The 18782-nt window shown below is 46.3% G+C and overlaps 1 pseudogene across 1 annotated transcript in view; it reads right to left on the bottom strand.

Annotated features, from left to right (window-relative positions):
- LOC146184505 (uncharacterized) overlaps nt 1-18782 on the bottom strand; it is a 217826-nt pseudogene that overhangs the window by 139966 nt on the left and 59078 nt on the right. Inside the window, exons 3-4 of the transcript XR_014708872.1 lie at nt 4253-4411; nt 2942-3026 (exon numbers count right to left, since the gene is read on the bottom strand). The product of XR_014708872.1 is annotated as an uncharacterized LOC146184505 (transcript). The remainder of the gene's footprint in view (nt 1-2941; nt 3027-4252; nt 4412-18782) is intronic.

Below are 18782 nucleotides of genomic sequence, written 5' to 3'. Positions count from 1 at the left end.
ATGCGAGAGTCGATGGTCTTGCCCAGTTTGAGGAATTCTTCGGTATAGGTAGAACAGGTCTCGTCAAGTAGTTGGGCATGATGGGCAAGCGTCTGCTCGGTGCGCTTCCTTTGCGCTCACAGGTCGTCGAAACACTATTTTAGCTCAGTGACAAAGCGCTCCGATGTCGTCAGCGCGTCCTCGTGAGTTTCAGTCCAAAGAAAGATGGTGTCCATCGGTAAAGAACGACGTTATTCATCTGAGTGGCGCAGTCCCAATCCTTGTAGAGGCTCACCCATTTGTAGTGGCGGAGCCAGTCAACGTTCTCCCCCGCCGCCCCAGGGAACTGGCAGGGCTCCTGGTATTGTGGATAAAGACCGGAAGCCGCCTCACTTGGTGTGGCGAGAAGCACAGAGCTATATTCAGTCGGCGGCGGCATTGTAACGAGCAGTGGCGTGCGTCCAACAAGGCGGCGGCTCCGACGAGGCTCCAGGGGCGCGTCGATGGCGGGACGATGCGGCGAAATCGAAACCGCGGAGAATGTAACCATCTTGATGTCACCAAGTAATGCAATGTTTCTGAGACAAAAAAGGGCGCGCAAGACCAACGTAGCACCTCAACACACACCCGCTTCTTTGTCCTTCTACACCGAGATCCTCATCTTCATCAACAATCTGGCCCGTAACAATTAGAAGAAGGCTAAAGTAACGCTCAACTGCCTCGGAAACGAACAGATGTTTGCGATAGGTGGTGACGGGCTGGAGGTAATAAGAAAAAATGCATACATAGGACAGGTAGTGATCGCATATCTGGCTCACGAAATGGAAATACCTAGAAGAATGACAATGAAAGTGGAGGGCACTCGGCAAGTACTATCAGGCCATGGATGACGTGTTGCCACTATTCTTCAAGAAGGAATATAAGCAGTTGTATGTCAGTGGTACTCATATGTGGCTCAGAAACCTGTTTGTTTACCAAAGATATTGGTTCAAGGCCGAAACGAACAATACAGCACCATTGATAGAGTTAAAAACGTCCAAGGAGGTAAGTTGGAGTCGGAAATGAATATAATCACCCTCTAATATTTTTGCTGGTCGTTCAATGTGAATAATATATCGAACGCCGAGGTCACGTTTAGGCAGGAGTTCACTGCCAGGTCAGACCGACAATATCGCGGGACCACTTTAAATCTTCGCGGCTATCGAGAAGGCCCCTATGTCGTTTCTGTAGGTATACTGTATTTTATGAATAGGATTTGGCGTATTACATGTGGTTGTTTCTTAAAGAAACCCCAGAAAATTTATTTTTGTACTGTAAATGACAACCGTATCTTGCGCAGCTTAACGCTATTGTTCTATGCATCCCATAAAAAGGTTTTGAAAAGGCAGATTGCTTCGGTGCTGACAGCGGCCCGGCCACCAGCAGCGCTGCGGCCTCTAGAAGACGGTAGCTGGCATTTGTAATGCATATTGCCAGTCCTATTTTGTTGACAATTTTCAGCTGATATTTTATTGAATCTAATGCGCCTAGTGCGTCTAGCTTTAAGCCACTCGCATATACTGTCATTGAAGGCCAATGAACCGTCGTGTGTGTGACGTCGTGATTACAAGATGGCAACACGAGAAAGCGGCATCCGCATATGAAAAAAAAAGATATTGTTAGAATTGTTTTTTTTTGTGTGTTTCATAGTGCCACACGTGATTATTGTTTTAAATGGGGGAGAAGCCTCCGGCAAGCAAACAAATACAGTCGATAAGAGTCGGCAGGCTGTGGCTTGAACAAAGCAGCACTTTAGTGCCTGGCAGAAAGCCACTGCGCTAAAAACTAAGGCTCCCGAACTACAAAGAAATAGACATGTTCTTCTTCATGTCCTGTTAGAATTGCTTTGTGCGTAGTCGTATTTAGCTTATCTAGCTTATTTGGCAACAAAATATGGGCCTATGGCTCGAATATTCTTTAGCAGAAGCCCGGACATATACCGAAGGAAATAAGCGTGCTTTACTTTTATCAGATCAAATTGGAGTTGTGCTTGATAGCAGCCTACTATGGTAAATGATGAACAAAAGCACTTATTAAGGAGAAAGCTTATAATGCCTCATTGTTTTCAGCAGGAGCTGTCGGGAGAGGGTGTCACACTTTCGAGAGCGACCGTTAAAATAAATAAATGAACCTTGCCTCCACTAGGAATCAAACCTCCATACCTTGGATCCCCAACCGAGTGCTTTACCAACTGCGCCGCGCCCCAGATCATGAAACGTTCATCATAATTCCCCTTGTCTACCGTTAGGATAGCGGGATTCCGCAAGTGACAGATACTGCGCCTTTAATTTTTTGGAAACGAATAATAGAACGCCGGTGAATTTTGATGCGTTCAATGGAGTGCTGGTTGTGTTCGACAAAGGGCGCGCCATGTACCCTCACGACTGGTCATGTCGTCACCAGGCGATTCATACCACACAGCAAACAGAAGCAGACCTAGAACTCCAGGAGGCGTTAGTACAGCAGGAATCAGCGGCATTTCAAATTGATTTACGGGATAGAAAAGGCACCGTATCAGTCACAATTCACCGCGGACATATATGTATCACGCTGTAAAGGAAGGAGTAAGGTGGGAGTGAAAGAAGAGAGGGAGATCGAGGTGCCGTAGTGGAGGACTATGATCCGCCGCGCTATAATGGCTTTCGTCTCATCGCACTTCTGTGGTCCAAAGTGCCATCTCGAATTTTTTTTTTCGCTGCGCTGATGTAACCACACATATCAGCCGGAACGACCACGTGACCAGAATGGCTGCGCCAATTTCTGTGAATATTTGTCAGACACCAAAAAGCAGAAAAATCTTCGCTTTTGGGCGCTATTCGTTGCATTTCATACAACACTATATGCCCGTTTTTTAGATAGGAACGTTTCGGCGCGTGCTCATGACTCGTACGTAACTGACGGGAAGTGAAACAAATGTACGTACTCGAAAAGTCGAGGAAACGGGTGCAGCCAATGAAAAAATCCTTCGATGATCCGCAAGTTCAGCCAGACCATTGACGAGTTTAGACCTGAAAGGGCGAAAACGTCGTGAAACAAAAATTTTATTTGTGAAAAAATCCTTCAGTGATCCGCACGTTCAGCCAGACGATTGACGAGCTTAGACCTGAAAGGGCGAAAACATCGTGAAACAAAAAAAAATTCTTTATTGTAGATCGTCACTACACACAGAGGTGGCGTGTTCATACATTTGGGAGTCCGATTCTTCAGACATGATTATTTGGCACCAAAGAGATTGTGCAGAATGGATGCATCCGTTTCATATTCAAGGAAATTGTCATGGAACAGAGAGTGTTGCGCTTAAGAAATCTAACCTCAAGCTTTCATCACTATCTACTCGCCGTAAATTATCAAGCATATGTCTTTTCCACAAAATGTACTACCAAAACACGCACTTGAAGGCTACTTGCATAAAGAAATCATTTTTCATTTCACCTCACGTCGACTACACTCAAAATGTCAATGTTCCCCGCTGTAGAAGAGTGAGCTGCTCTAATTCTTCCTTCCTGAATAATGCCTTGATTCGAACCATCTTTCCCAGAGTGGCAATTGCACCATCGACCCTGCGCGTTTTAGAGCCAAACTAACCCTCCAGTTTGGATCTGACTAATCGCAAGTTGTTGATCTATTAGACGCTGTTTTTATTTCACTGATCTCTTTCAGATATTCCTGTTTGGTTTTCTTTATTAACTCCTGCATAGCCGTATTTCTGCTGTATTGAGTTCTCCGTTGAGCTTTTTTGCTGCAACGTTGTATCGTTCGTTTCGCGTCTCCTCTTGAACTTGCCTTTGCTTTATTTCACTTTTCCATCCCTTCTGTAATGCGAAAGCCCTGTGCGTAAGATAAATGGAAAAAATGAAAGAACATAAGTACAATAATTGAGGAGGATTGAGCGCTCAGAATGTTGGCGCTAAGCATCTTTTCTTTGATGGTTTAAAATAGCTTTCATGTTGTGACACGGGCAGTGTAGTTGGTGGGCTAGCACACAAGCCGGAACTCTGGTGCTACCACATGAAGGCCATGAATATCAAAATACATTTCGTGTAGATTCCAATATAGTTTCCTGTGCAAGCGCACCACTGCAAATGCTCACAATCTTGAGTGCGATGCGATTGAGTCCAATTATAGAGCGGCTGTCTCGCTTCGACTGTTTAGAAAAATTTTGGAGTGTTAGCAGTGCGCTCCCACGTTGTACCAGCTATTTTGAGCGTCGTCTATTGAGACCAGGGTTACTCACCATGCTCCCGAAAACTGGCGCGTAGTTTAGAGACGTCCGTGACGGAAACCAGGTTCAGCAGGTACTTGTCGGGGCCACAAAAAGCGTGAGCTTCGTCGAATGAGCGAGGCGTCCCATAGATAAGCGTCAAGCGATCTGCCTTGTTACTGCGGTTTCCCCCTGCGAACGTGGTACAAATAATAATAAACTCAGATTTTATGCAGATACGTTTTCGTTCATTCAAGTTTAGGTAGGAATATAGGAGAATAAAAAAATAACGCTCGATGAACGTCCCTTAGAACGCACTTTTCCGAAACTTTCATAGTAGCAATAGCTTTCAAGTTCTGCTTTTGCCAGGATATGGGGCCATTATTAGGGCGACAAAGATATTTCTCTGTCCGCGGTAGTCTAAAGCTGCAATTGCTTGAAGAAGAGGAAAGAGAACGCCTTTCTCGAGCGCTATCAAGGAAGGAGAAGAAGAAGAAGTAGCAGCAGCTGATGCAAAACGCTTACTGGCCGCAAAATAAATTATAAGCTTGGCATCTCTTTTTGACCGCTGCGCCGAGACGATTCATTTCTAGTTAGTTAGTACATTAGCTAGTTAGTTCACTAGTTAGCTAGTTAGTTCAATATAGACGCAAACAAAGAACTGCGCGAGCGAGACGTTTTTGTGGGCGAATCGTACGAACGATACAAATTACAACGCTTCGTTCGCCTCGCAAGGCACAACAATAAGGGACGAGAGATTGGTGTTTGAAAAACGCTGTGACACGGATGAAGCGAGAGCTACACTAGATCAGATATGAAGGACGGATCTGGCAGACGCGTGGTGTACGAGTGGGAGCGAGCGATCACCAGAACGCCAGCGCCGAGCGTCAGGACGGAAGCATGACGCAAGAAGTCGTTAACCCAAGTGTAACGCCTCATCGCAGCGACTGAGGTGAGGCGTACCGACAACTCCCATTGTGAGGAGGGAAATTCGGCTTGCATTGTAACAATTAGGGGAAGTGATAGCGAATGGATCCAACATCGCCGAAAAAGGAGGACTACGTCCCGCTGTCGGCGCCTTAGACAACCCTGGTTGTCTGCTCCATTCTACAATCATCACGCCTGCAACGAACTTACCACCCTACATTTCTATTCCAAGCTTTCAATTTTTTTGATAGTAAGTGTGGACTTTCCTGCCTCTTATCATCGTGAACTATAACAAACATTGGTGGAAATGCGTCACGCACAATACGATCACTGCCCGTTCACTAAACAAAAAAGTAAATTAAAATGGCACACGCCCAGATAGGAGTGGAGGCTACCTAAGGAACAACAAAGAGTGTGAAGGAAGCTGACCTGATACCTCCTCGCCACAGCAGAGGATTCTGTGCCATGCCGCTATATATGTTCTTGGTCGACGCTAACGTGATTGCCTTCAAATCGCGCTACACTGTACGCGACCGTTATAGATAAGACGGCCAGGAAAATGTAACGCGCCAAACGCTGCGAAACCAGGAACTTGTGCATCGAACACTCGGTCATCTGCGACAAGTACCCACATTGCGCACGCGCAGCAAGGGAATGCGTTTAGAAAATGGTCATTGAAAGTGAAACTCTGAGGTCTTTCTGAAGAGCTTGATACCGAAGATATGGCGAGCCCCAATAATTACGCCGCCTCACCTCCTGAAAACTTGCATTCCACCCGCACATTTGTTTTGAACGCTCCTAACACGCACTATATAAACGTCTGCCTGGTAGCGCATGTGCTTTTGCCACCCGTGCATGAAATATTTTTTATCGAGTGAAACGCGTAGTCGGCTGTCAATGCAGTTAGAAACCAAAGATTAACGTTAAGAAATGGAGCAATGTTTAGAAATTACTTTTAGGGACCTTTGTCGTGCAGTTTGATATGCTTATTTTACGATGGAAAAATGTTCAGGACGGTATGTTCGGAAAAGCATATTGACCCTGATTGTATTTTAATTTCTTTGCAGCTTTCTCACAATTCGCCTGTTCACACAGTTTCGGTAAAAGGTGGATAACAATGAAATACACTTCTAAAGCAAATTATCAAGCTGACGCCAGGAACCGGCTGTCTTTGCTGTGTGCCCTGGTGAAACAAAGCAGCGTATACGTGCTAGAGACCCGGAGTAATCTTCCGCATCTTACTATTTGATATGTTTCTTGAGCTTTCACTTCTGACTTGCCATTTTGTTTGACGTAATGTGCACATCATGTATTTCAACAGCGAAATCACTGTTATTGCACCTCAACAAGTGTTAGTAGGTATAAAATAAATGTTCCTGGTGTTTGCTGAGGGTTATTAATACCAGTGCATATTTTCACATTGCAACAAATTGACCATGTGATAACATTGCATGCTAAGCTTGATTGCTTGATATAGTTTAACATTCCGGAAAGATCCTGTCGATAAGGACGCGCATAACGAGAAACCATTTTTTATTGAAACAATTGTGCATTGTGACTCTAAATTATTTAACGAGTGATAGTTACATTTTCATTGTAAAATGCATTAATATCAGTTTTAACATGACTGTGGATGTTTTCCAAGTTTATTTCGGCCTTACAAAATAATTTTGTTCAGAAACCTTCCAAAAGTTTTCTACGCTAATGCTGAGAATGAAAGACGTGACCATCTGCTGCATTTTGCTGCTAATGTCACACCCGAAAGAACAGTACGGTGTTGAAGGGGGTGTGTATTGAAGCCACAACCAGTGCTGTGCCTGAGGAATAATATCGAAGACGACATGTGGTTTATTTGCTTGAATTGTGTGCTTGAAATGAAATACAGTGTACTCTTTCTGAAGCTGCCGTGAGTCTATTATGAGGATTGTAATGTACAACATCTGTTTTGCTACTCATCAATTGCCATACCTTGTAAATCTGTCATGCTACATTTGTCTACCAATGTGTCGTTACATGTCTTGTTTATTGTTTTTGGCAGTTTTTTTTGTAATGTACACATCAGATGATGTATCCTACGTTTTGTCATTCTTGCAGGTTGCTTTCATATGCATCGAAGGTCACAGAACATATGTCGGTTTAGTTTTTATATGAAGCAAGACAATTGGCAGTGGATTAGGTTGGTTAATCCCGGTAATTGCGAAAGCAAAAGCTGTGGCTACGCCTAGGTTAGGCTGGTGGTGTAGCTGGTTGTGGTGCTTGTGGTTATGCTTAGGGTTATGCAGTGATTCACTCTGGCCACGACATATGGTTCAGCTAGTGTTTATTGCGGGGTGCTACCTTGTTATTCTATGTATAACTAGTAGAGAGGCAAGGAGTGCCGTGGCTGCAACGATATACTTGGTTGTGGGTGAGGTTAAGGCAGAATGTTCAACTGCCGCTCCGGCACCGGCTGCAACGGCATTCATTACGCCAGCAGAAATGAAAGCACCCCTGGAGACTGCGTTGGTTCCACCTGCCGCTAGGCCACCTCCTATAGTATCCAACTTTGCGCCCCGGCGGTAGCTGCGGCTGCAGCCCCATAATTCTTGTTAACTTTAGGAGCATGTGGCACAACTACAGCTCCACGGTTGGTAGCTACCGCCTCGCGAGCCGACGGCGCGAGTTGGGGCCCTTGTTTTTGCCGCAGATGGGATGACGTCACTCCGGCTGTAGCGCTCCTCGTGGAAGGAGCGGGAGTTAGGCTGCGGTCAGTAGCTACAGCCTCGCGCGCTGACGGCACGAGTTGGGGCCCCTGTTTTTGCGGCAGATGGGATGACGTCGCTCCGGCTGTAGCACTCCCTCACGGAGGGAGCGGGAGTTAGGCCGCGGCTGGTAGCTACCGCCTCGCGAGCCCACGGCGCGAGTTGGGGCCCTTGTTTTTGCGGCAGATGGCATGACGTCACTCCGGTTGTAGCGCTCCTTCATGTAGGGAGCGGTAGTTAGGCCACGGTTGGTAGCTACCACCTCGCGAGTTGACGGCGCGAGTTGGGGCCCCTGTTTTTGAGTAGCTGTGCTTGGCGGCGCGCTAAAGGTCGTGCTAAAGGTCAATGGTAGCTACCGCCTCGCTACGCGAAGGGCTGAAAAGTGAAAGTAGTATTGCTAGCGCAATAATAAATGTTCATTTCATAAAGCCACTGACGTCTTTTCTACAATACTGCTGCTTGGAAAAGGCCATGACGCAGCTGCATTGATGGCCAGTCAGCAGCAATTTAACCGCATTGTCAATGCTGAAAATAACTAGGAAAACAATACCACTCCGTAAAGAACACAATTAATTCGCCAACACGGCATGGCAGGACAGTAGCGCTTGCAAACATTCGAACTGCGCGCCTGGGTCGAGCGCATACCGGCATTAATGCTCGCGCCATAAACCCAAAGCGGAAGTTCCGTCAAGTACCAGCCACCTGACGCGCTACAGTGAATTCGGCCGCTGGGCCTTTATAGAGGTGTCCACTTGCCAATTGTTTCCACTTACCCAATTCCACTTACCTAATTCTTTGTTTATGCTTCACGCATTACAAAGCAGTAAAAATTCCCAAACACAAGACGATAGGAATCAAAACAACGCTCGCACATCCTGTTTCGGCAATGTTCTCGGTTTGCAATGATCCACGAACTTGCCCTCAACAACTCTCTCGCTTCTTCAACTGCTTTGCCTCACACATAAAATATTGTTCGGGGAATTTGGTTCATCGCACATACAAATGCAAGACGGCAAGGAAGTCATAGCCCTATTGCAAAAACCAGTGCCACTGGGTGCCAGCGCCCCAGCGCCATACCTGATTATGTTCCCAGTATGACGCTGGAAACTGGGCGCACTGGGACGCGGCATACTGGGACGCTCCGCACTGGCGGCGCTGTTCGCCCGGAGAAAAAAAGGTGTGGGATAAAAGTTAAAAAGTAAAAAGTAACGAAAAAAGTTAGGTACATGAAAAAAACCTAAAAAAGTAACAAAAAAAGAAAAAAAATATTAGTGCACCAAGCGCGCCTCGAACAAGTTTCTAGGCACATATCAATCACTAGCTCAGAAAGCTAACCACTCGGCCACGCCGAGAATTTTTTTTTCTTTATTGCATGGAAAAACTTCCGTAAAAAGGAACAACTCCACATACTTAAACATGTCCATGTCTAAAGTTACCGGGCTGCTTAATACGAGCCCGTAATATCCCCAGCCCGACAATGCACAATCATCATAACATCAAAAGTCTGGGAGACATACACATGCGTCTAGATACGGCAACACCGAGAACTGGATTTTCTCTAAATATTTTTGCATTTTATGTCATGACCCGCATTTATAAGGTTGGGACTTCATGTTTTGCAGTCTACAGGCCATTGCTACCGCTCTAACAACTGTAACTTCTTGATCATTTTAGCTTGCTGTCTGCTCTCACGACTTGCAACTAATGTTCTGGGTGCCTATGCACGCTATTTTGTGCACTGGAATCATTTTAACATGTGGAGTTTGACATCGCTGGCAAATTTACCAACGCCGGCTCTTGGGTGGTGCTCTGCTACCGTGGGCGTAATTTTCGCCGAACACGGAGCTTTAGCAGAAGCCTTCAAGGAAAGAAGTGCGACCGAGCTTCAATACCGGCAAGCGCCGCAGCGATGACCGTAATTGCGTGTAACTAAACCTTATTTGTATGTAAACATTGCGGGAAGCGTTGCGATGACCGAGGGCTCGGCTGCTTGATACGCAGAGTAAGAAGGAGCGCAAAAGCTTGAGGAACACGCCAAATATTATGTATTGCAAGCGCTGTAGTTGTTGCTTTTTCTCTCATGGGCCCATCACTCGGTAAACTACTCTCTTCCTGGTTTTCGTTTTTCTTTCTGCTGTTTATACTGGGTCGTGGTGAAGGCTACGCTCGCATGCGATTGAGCTCGCATTGAACATTTTGGCAGTAATCATTGTGTTAGAGTGCCCTTAAGATCAGCTGTGAAGTTGGTTATGCATGGTAGCCCACATTATTCAATTCCAGCCTTAGTTGTGCGTTAATCGTCAGTGTGTCATGAGACCGAGACGCGGCGGTAGTTGTCTCTCTCGAAAGGCTCGAAACGACCTATCGAAAAATTGAAACTCTAGAAAAAAGATACTGCCTTTGTTTTCTTACAAATGCGCAACGACTTCGCAGCAAAAAGCGCTTGCTTGAACCATATTTTTCATATGCCCCCGACGGTCGATTGAAAGTACGCTGTTGCCCTGTTGGCCCCTGAGGGATGCTACTCCGGCTGACGCCGCAGGCCGCACCGGCTATACTGGGGCACTGGGACAACTGCGGCCCCAGCGCACATACAGCGCTTCTCCCAGAGCATCGCGGATGCCAGCAACACACCCAGCGTCAAAAGTCAAATCCCAGCGTTTTTCTCTCATCGCACCAGTGCAGCCAGTGTCTTCCCGTTGCTGCTCCAGTGAATATCGCAGACCTCCAGCGTGGCCAGAATATCCAGTGCGAAACTAGCGCGAAAATCTTACTGGTTTCGCGCTGGAGACGCTGGTTTTTGCAATAGGGAGGGGACTCTTTTGCTGTTTACGTGAAATTATACCGCAGCAAATTCCGAGTGAAAGAAAATAGACGCAAACTTCAGGAAAACCAACACTCGTCTGGTTGGGTCCGAAACAACGATCTCCGAATTGTGTCCCCGGAGCTCTTACCAACTCAGCTATAGCGACGGCTGTGCAATCCAACTTCTTCGTGTAATAATGTTGCTCGTAAACTAAACTGGACAGTGTTCAGCAGCACCACCCTCATCTATAAATGCGGACATGAAACATTCTATGTTCCCACTAGTGTCGCGTAGAACGGGATCGAGAGGGAGAACCGGAGCTGTGAGAAATCTCTGATGCTGCCTGTAGATTCAAGCCTGACACAATCGAGGCCCTCACAAGCTATAAGGAAAATGAATATGATTTATTTTCTAGGCGAAATGTATATAAAAAAAATAGAAGAAACATTCTACTAATGTGACATCTGAGCAGAGCTATTTATGTGTTTTGCGATATATTGAGGCAAAGCGTTTGAGAGATGGTTCTGTGTCAGTATCTACAGTACAAAGTGTTCTATTTTTTTTCATTAACCTAAGAAAATATCTTCCTCTAGAAAATTGTCTTTGTCTCGTGACTCTATTTCGCTCGCTAACATCGGCAACAATTAATGTGCTTTGAACAAAGCCCATAAAATAGGAAAAAACAAAATATCACATAAGTGTGCTCATTTATTATAATGTTGCAGTGCTTTCAACAACGTTTGGACAAATTAAACATTTGCTTTGAAAGTGTCGAAGCGAGTGGCTGCTGCGCTCACTATGCAGGTCGTTCAACGTCCACCACTATGGATGAGGGCGGAACTTCTCGTGGCGTATTGCCATTCCCTGAAAACTGCAGCAACGGAAGTGCCTGGTGACGTCACAAAAACATAAAACACAACAAAATGTAAATCAATAAAGCTATACCTTTTCTGGGTATACATTGAAGTGCATAAACTAAAATGTATACGCAATAAGATCCTTAGAGTCCGCTTTCTTGTGAATGAGGATAATGTTTGCATTCTTCCATGGTTCCGGTACCGTCGATTACAGACTAATCAGCTTACTGTCTGTTACGTATAAGGTATTTACTAAGGTAATCGCTAATAGAATCAGGACAACCTTAGACTGTAATCAAGCAAAGAATCAAGCAGGGTTTCGGAAACGGTACTCTACTATCGATCATATCCATACCATCAATCAGGTGAAAGAAAAATGCTCGGTATATAACCAGCCCTTATACACAGCATTCATTGATTACGAAAAAGCATTTGACTCAGTTGAAACCTCGGCGGTGATGCAGGCATTGCGAAATCAGGGGGTAGACTAGCCGTACGTGAAAGTGCTGGAAGATATATATAGTGGCTGCACAGCAACCATAGTTCTGCATAAAGAAAGTAACAAAATTCCCATAAATAAAGGTGTTAGGCAAGGAGACACAATCTCCCCAGTACTATTCACAGCTTGTTTAGAGGAAGTATTCAGAGACTTGGAATGGGAGCAGTTAGGGACAAGGGGAATGGAGAATACCTCAGTAATCTGCGATTTGCTGATGACATTGCCTTGCTAAGCAACTCGGGGGATGAACTGCAAATAATGATTGATGACCGAGACAGGAAAAGTAGAAAGGTAGGCTTGAAAATCAGTATGCAGAAGACTAAGGTAATGTTCAACAACCTCGGGAAGAAACAGCCGTTTACATTAGGTAGCGAAATACTGGAAGTAGTAGGCGAATATGTCTACTTAGGACAGGTAGTTACCGCAGATCCGGACCATGAAAAGGAAATAACAAGAAGAATAAAATTGGGATGGAGCGCATTTGGCAAGCACGCGCAGATTATGACTAGCAGCTTACCGGTATCGCTCAAGAGGAAAGTATACAACAGTTGCATCTTGCCTGTACTCACCTATGGGGCTGAAACGCGGAGGCTAACCAAGAGAGTTCTACTTAAGTTGAGGACAACCCAGAGGGCTATGGAACGAAAAATGGTAGGGGTAACATTAAGAGATAGAAAGCGTGCACAGTGGGTCAGAGAAATAACTCAAGTTACCGACATTCTAGTGGAAATTAAGATGAAGAAATGGACATGGGTGGGACATGTAGTGCGAAGAGAGGATAACCGATGGTCGCTGAGGGTAACAAACTGGATTCCAAGGGAAGGAAAGCGTAGCAGGGGCGGCAGAAAGTTAGGTGAGCGGATGAGATTAGGAAGTTCGCAGGGGTCAAGTGGATGCAGCTATCACAGAACCGGGTTAAGTGGAGAAATAGGGAGAGGCCTTCGCCCTGCAGTGGGTATAATCAGGCTGATGATGATGATGATACGCAATAAAACAGTTTGCTGGAATACAACTGCTTCCAGAAATCCTTTGATCATGCAAGTTGCGTCTACCGCGCCGCCATCTTAAGTACGTTGATTCAAAACGAACAAGAGTGCGTTTAAAGACCGTATTACCCGTCGCTTCTGTGGCGCAATGGATACGCACTACGTACCTGATTGAAAGACATGTGTTAGATTCCTCTTGGTATATTTTTTATTTCGCAACATTCAAATAAATTACGACCATATTTCCTGGGGTATGTTCCCCTTTAAGTAGCATAATACCATGTTGTTTGTTCTTAAGAGCAGAAAAACCAGCCGCGAACGCAGCCAGGACATTACGGTATGACACCGGTTACACTATACAATTACATTCGCTGTAATCAACTACTGTCTTCAGTTAGGGAATGTTACCTTTAGGTTGCGTTCAGACAGGCGCGCTTGTTCGATCTTTGCGATATTGAATAAGTTAAATTAAAAACTCGGCGCGACGTAAATACGTTAAAAATAGTTTAAAGCATGTTAAATGGCGCCTTTTAACATGCTTTAAACTATTTTTAACGTATTTACGTCGCGCCGAGTTTTTAATTTAACTTATTCAATATCGCAAAGATGGCGCGACGGACGCCACCGATGTATTACGCTCTTTACAGTAAGTAATTTTAAGCCATAAAAGTATTTTATTAACATTTCATTTCAGTTTGCGTACTGCTCTTCATGCTCGAACAAAACATAAGGTTTGTTTTATTTTTCAATAACACAACCGGCACTTCCATTGCTGCAGTTTTCGGGGAACAGCAATACGCCTTCTGGTGTGGCGGTCTCCCATGGACGCCAATACTGGCGGGTGAAGCTGGCTGAGCCAGCGGCGGCCATGTTGCCAGGGGCAAAATGCACGCGGTGCCAGCCAACGCAAACGCATCATGCGAGTTTCGCGAGCTCGAGTTTGTACGTACATTTGAGAAAACTAAATAGATTCATCGTGACGTAAAATCCTTTATTAGACTACCAGCGTCATGTTTCATGCTCCTTACATTTTGATAAGAGGGTATTTGGATGCAATCGGTGGATGCAATGTTTCCAGGTTCTATCACTGCCTCTTGGACCAAAAAACAGTTTCCTGCGCTATCATAGAAAACAACGTAGCGCACATAACACACCAGTAAACGTCTATCTTCATAATTAGAGCACACAAATTAATGAACATAGTTTCGGGATGAAAACGCCCTTACATCTGCATTGCGGTACATATGCTTTGATGAAAGCGGGAAAATTTTATCTCCAAATGAGCGTCGTTGGATTCCTGCGTTACCAACGCTGCTGTAATGGCAGTAATAGCATTTGAATACCATATTACCACTCCGACTTCTAGAACTAGTTCTACATCTCTCGAACTTCCGAAGGGCGGCCCTGGTGAACCCTATCAGGATTCGGTTAGAGGCAAAATTAATACCCAAGAAAGTAGAAGGATGGACAGCCGTCAATGTAGCTCTCTTTGTAAGGGCACCGGAAGCGATATTCGGAAGTCGTCTGTTCGGTTCCCGCCATCAGCGCATTGTTTTTCCTTCCACTTTGAATTTAATTCTCGTTCTTTCTAAAAATGACTACGGGAATAATTCAGGCCCGTAACAAAAAGCAAAAAAATTCCTTTGCTTGCCTGTTCCTCGCCGTCAGTTGCCTAATTTTATTGCTGCATCTTACCGAGCCCGTCATCTGCCCTTCAGTTCTCTGCTTATATATATATATATATATATATATATATATATATATATATATATATATATATATATATATATATATAATGTTACGTGAAACCTCGATGTATTTACAGTGTATTTACAACAGCCTCAAGTGGCATAGCAGCAAGCAGCAACACGGAACCAGTCCCACTTCTTCGTCATCACCGTGTCCCTTCTGCGAGGCAAGACAAGGAAACACTTCGTCTTCCTCATCGCGTAACATGACCCCTCGGCGATGTTGGCGCCGTCCCGGCGCTAATCTGGCAAAGAAGGCATGATTTCGTATGGCTTCAAGTGCGAAACTAGGACAATGTCAGTAGTGGGGCGAGAGGAGGAGGACGCGGGCACAACAGGGGCCAGCTCATACGTCACATCAGTGACTTGGCGCACCACCTGTTAAGGGCCACTATAAGGGGACAAACGTTTCTCGGAGAGACCAATGCGGCGTGCAGGAGACGATAAAAGAACCAAGGACCCAGGGTCATAGGTTACGTGGCGATGTCGCCTATCGTAGGAAGACGTCTGAAAGGCGAGCAGCCGACTACGGGCTACTTGGCGCGCTTCAGTGGCTTGCGCAATGGCGTCACGTGCATAGGTAGTTATGGGGAGGCCAGCAGGAGGAACCAGCGTGTCCAAAGATAAAGCGGGTTGCCTGCCAAAGAGCAGGAATAATGGTGAATAACCAGCCGTGTTGTGCTTGGAAGAATTGTAAGCAAGGTCACATATGGAAGAGCGAGGTCCCAGTCTTGGGGATCAGGTGATACATACATGGATAACATGTCTGTAAGTGCGCGGTTGAAGCGCTCGATAAAGCCGTTGGTTTGGGGATGGTACGCGCTCGCAAGCTTATACTTCGTAGAACATGAGCGCTGGATGTCTTCAAGAACTCGGGACAAAAAGTAGCGGCCGCGGTTGGTGAATTACTGACGAGGAGCGCCGTGATGGAGAATGACGCTGTGTAGAAGAAAGTCAGGGACATCCGTAGAGCCGCACATGGGTAAAGCTCGTGTGATGGCATAACGTGTTGCGTAATCGGTTGCCACTGCGATCCATTTGTGACACAATCGTGACGTCGGGAAGGGGCCAAGAAGGTCGAGCCCAACACGATAAAATGGTTCCAGGAGCACGTCAATAGGTTGGAGTAGGCCAGCAGATGGCCGCGATGGTTTTTTAGAACGCTGACACGTGTCGCAGGCTGCGATGTAGTGCCGGAAGCTGCGGTATAGTCCCGGCCAAAACAAAACGACGCCGTACATGGTCGTAAGTGCGAGACACACCGACATGGTCAGCTGTGGGCAGGTTGTGGAATTCTTCAATAACAGAGCAGCGGAGCCTTTTGGGAATCGCCAAGAGGAGGGGAGGACCATTATTATGAAAGTTACGGTGGTAGATGACTCCATCCTGTACAACAAAACGTTGCAGAGAAGAATCTGTTTTCCAGATGTCAGGCCTTCAATGAGGGATCTTAAAGATTGATTGTTGCACTGCTCGCCTGCTATGTTGGCGAGATTGCAGAGGGCGAAGACACAGGGAATTGCCTCTGTGTCACTGAGATCAGGGGGCTCTGCAGGATAGCGAGACAAACAATCAGCATCTTGATGAAGGCGCCCAGACTTGTAGACGACATTGTAGGAGTATTCTTGAAGGCGCAAAGCCCAGTGACCAAGACGGCCGGAGAAATATCTCATAGATGACAACCAACAAAGCGCATGATGGTTGGGTACAACTGAGAATGGACGGGCGAATAAGGGCGGAATTTAGCGACAGCCCATACAAAGCCGAGACACTCGCGCTCAGTAATCGAATAATTGCGTTCGGCGTTGGAGAGAAGGCGGCTAGCATATGCGATGACGCGGTCATTGCCATGTTGGCATTGAGCCAGCATTGCATCGATCCCAGATCCCATATCCGCAGGCGTCTGTTCGAACTTCAGTGGAAGCTGAGGGATCGAAATGAGCCAAGACAGGGGGAGACGTCAGTAAGCTTATAAGCGTTGAAAATGCACATTGCTGGTCAGGGCCCCACGTGAAAGCGGTGTCTTTCTTAAGTAGGCCGGTGGGAGGAGGAGCGATACGGGCAAAATCTTTGATGAAGCGGCGAAGGTAAGAGCAGAGGCCAACAAAGCTGTGCACATCCTTCGAAGACTGGGGACGCGGAAAGTCTTTGGCAGTGTGAATTTTTTTCCGAATCAGGTCGTACTCCGGAGGCGTCAACCCTGTGTCCAAGAATGACGAGTTGGCTGCAACCAAACTAGCATTTCGATGAATTGAGCTGGAGGCCTGGCTGTACGGAATACATTGAGAATAGTGCTGAGGCGTTCAAGGTGCGAAGAAAAGCACGGCGAGAAAACGACGACGTCGTCGAAGTAGTACAGGCAGTTTGTCCATTTAAACCCGCGTAGAAGGGACTCCATCATTCATTCAAAAGTACCGGTGCATTGCAGAGACCAAACGGCATGACTTTAAAGTGGTACAAGCCATCTGGTGTGAAAAAGGCGGTTTTTTGACGGTCCTGCTCGTCAACAGCGATCTGCCAATATCCGGACCGTAAATCGATGGAAGAAAAGTATTCAGCTTCATGGATGCAGTCTAAGGCATCATCGATTCTGGGAAGAGTGTAGACGTTTTTTTTTTTTAGTGATACTGTTGAGATGGCGATAATCGACGCAAAAGCGCCAGCTGCCGTCTTTCTTTTAACGAGAACGACTGGGGATGCCCACGGGCTCGTCGAGGGTTCGGTGATGTCTTGAGCAAGCATCTTGTCAACCTCCTTTTGGATTACCTGGCGTTCTGTACCGGATACGCGAGAAGGGCGGCGATTAATAGGAGCAGCACCGCCGGTGTTTATGCGATTTTGCACAAGAGCGGTTCGAGACAATAGGCGTTGATCAAAATAAAAAATGTCTCTGAAAGATGCCAGCAGACGACAGAGTGCATGAGCTTGTGGAGGAGAAACGTCCGGATTGATCATCTTGGCATAGTCTTGGAAATCGGAAATTTCAGATAAAGAGCAGTCAGAGAGAGAGAAAGAGAGAGAAGGCAGAGAGGTTAACCAGGAAAGCTTCCGGTTTGCTACCCTGCACTGGGGAAGGGAAATGAGGAGTTTAAAGGAGAAAGATAGAAGAGAATGATAGGAAAGGTAAGGCGGCGAGGAGCACAGTCACAGTTTCTCAATCAAGTTTGTGTCTCTCATAAAACACATAAGTGCTTTGAAGGCTTTGTCGTTAGACGCCTTCTGTTGCCATGGGCCGAGGATTTTCTCCTCTGTGAAAGGACGCCTGTCAAGATGGTCCAGAGCCGAACGCAGCGCATATCTTTCGCTTGAAAAAGAGAGCAGTCCTCCTCCTCCTCCTCCTCCAGAGCAGTCAGACGAGGACGTTAAACCGGTAGCCACAAAGGAGAGATCACATTCATTCACAAGACACAGAGTGACGAGAGAGATGCCTTGTGGGAAGGGCTGGATTTGCGACGCAACGTTCAAAACAGGGAGGCATGTTTATTTCGCGGTCATTGTGACGACGGTATGCGCAAGGGTAACGCTTCGGGTTATGGGAGCCAAGGGTTGGGGTAACGATATAGTGTCCATCGGGAATAGTGGGTGCAGAACAGATTGTAACATAAGTTGCGGCCCCGCCGGGGTTGGCGCAGTGGTTACAGCGCTCGACTACTGTTCCTAAGGACGCGGGATCGAATCCTGGCCTCGGCGTCCGCTTTTCGGTGAAGGCGAAAAGCAAGGCGCCCGTATGCTGTGCGATGTCATAGCACGTTAAAGAACCCCAGGTGGTCGAAATTTCCGGAGTCCTCCACTACGGCGTCTCTCGTAGCCTGAGTCGCTTTGGGACGTCAAACTACAAACAACATAAGTGGCGGCTTCAGGCGGCAAGCGGACAAATTTGACACTACAAAGGCAGTGCAGAAAATGAGAGGGTGGGTCGAAAGGAGAGGAGAGGTCAAGTTTAACGACGCTTGTAGTACAGTCTATGATGGCTGCATGGTCAGAAAGAAGGTCGAGGCC

This window comes from Amblyomma maculatum, chromosome 7 (genome assembly GCF_055883805.1).
Source record: "Amblyomma maculatum isolate TAMU_Amacu chromosome 7, ASM5588380v1, whole genome shotgun sequence".
NCBI classification, from domain to species: domain Eukaryota; kingdom Metazoa; phylum Arthropoda; class Arachnida; order Ixodida; family Ixodidae; genus Amblyomma; species Amblyomma maculatum.
The sequence above is the reverse complement of the archived record's forward strand: the minus strand, read 5'-3'. Positions and strand labels throughout refer to the sequence as shown.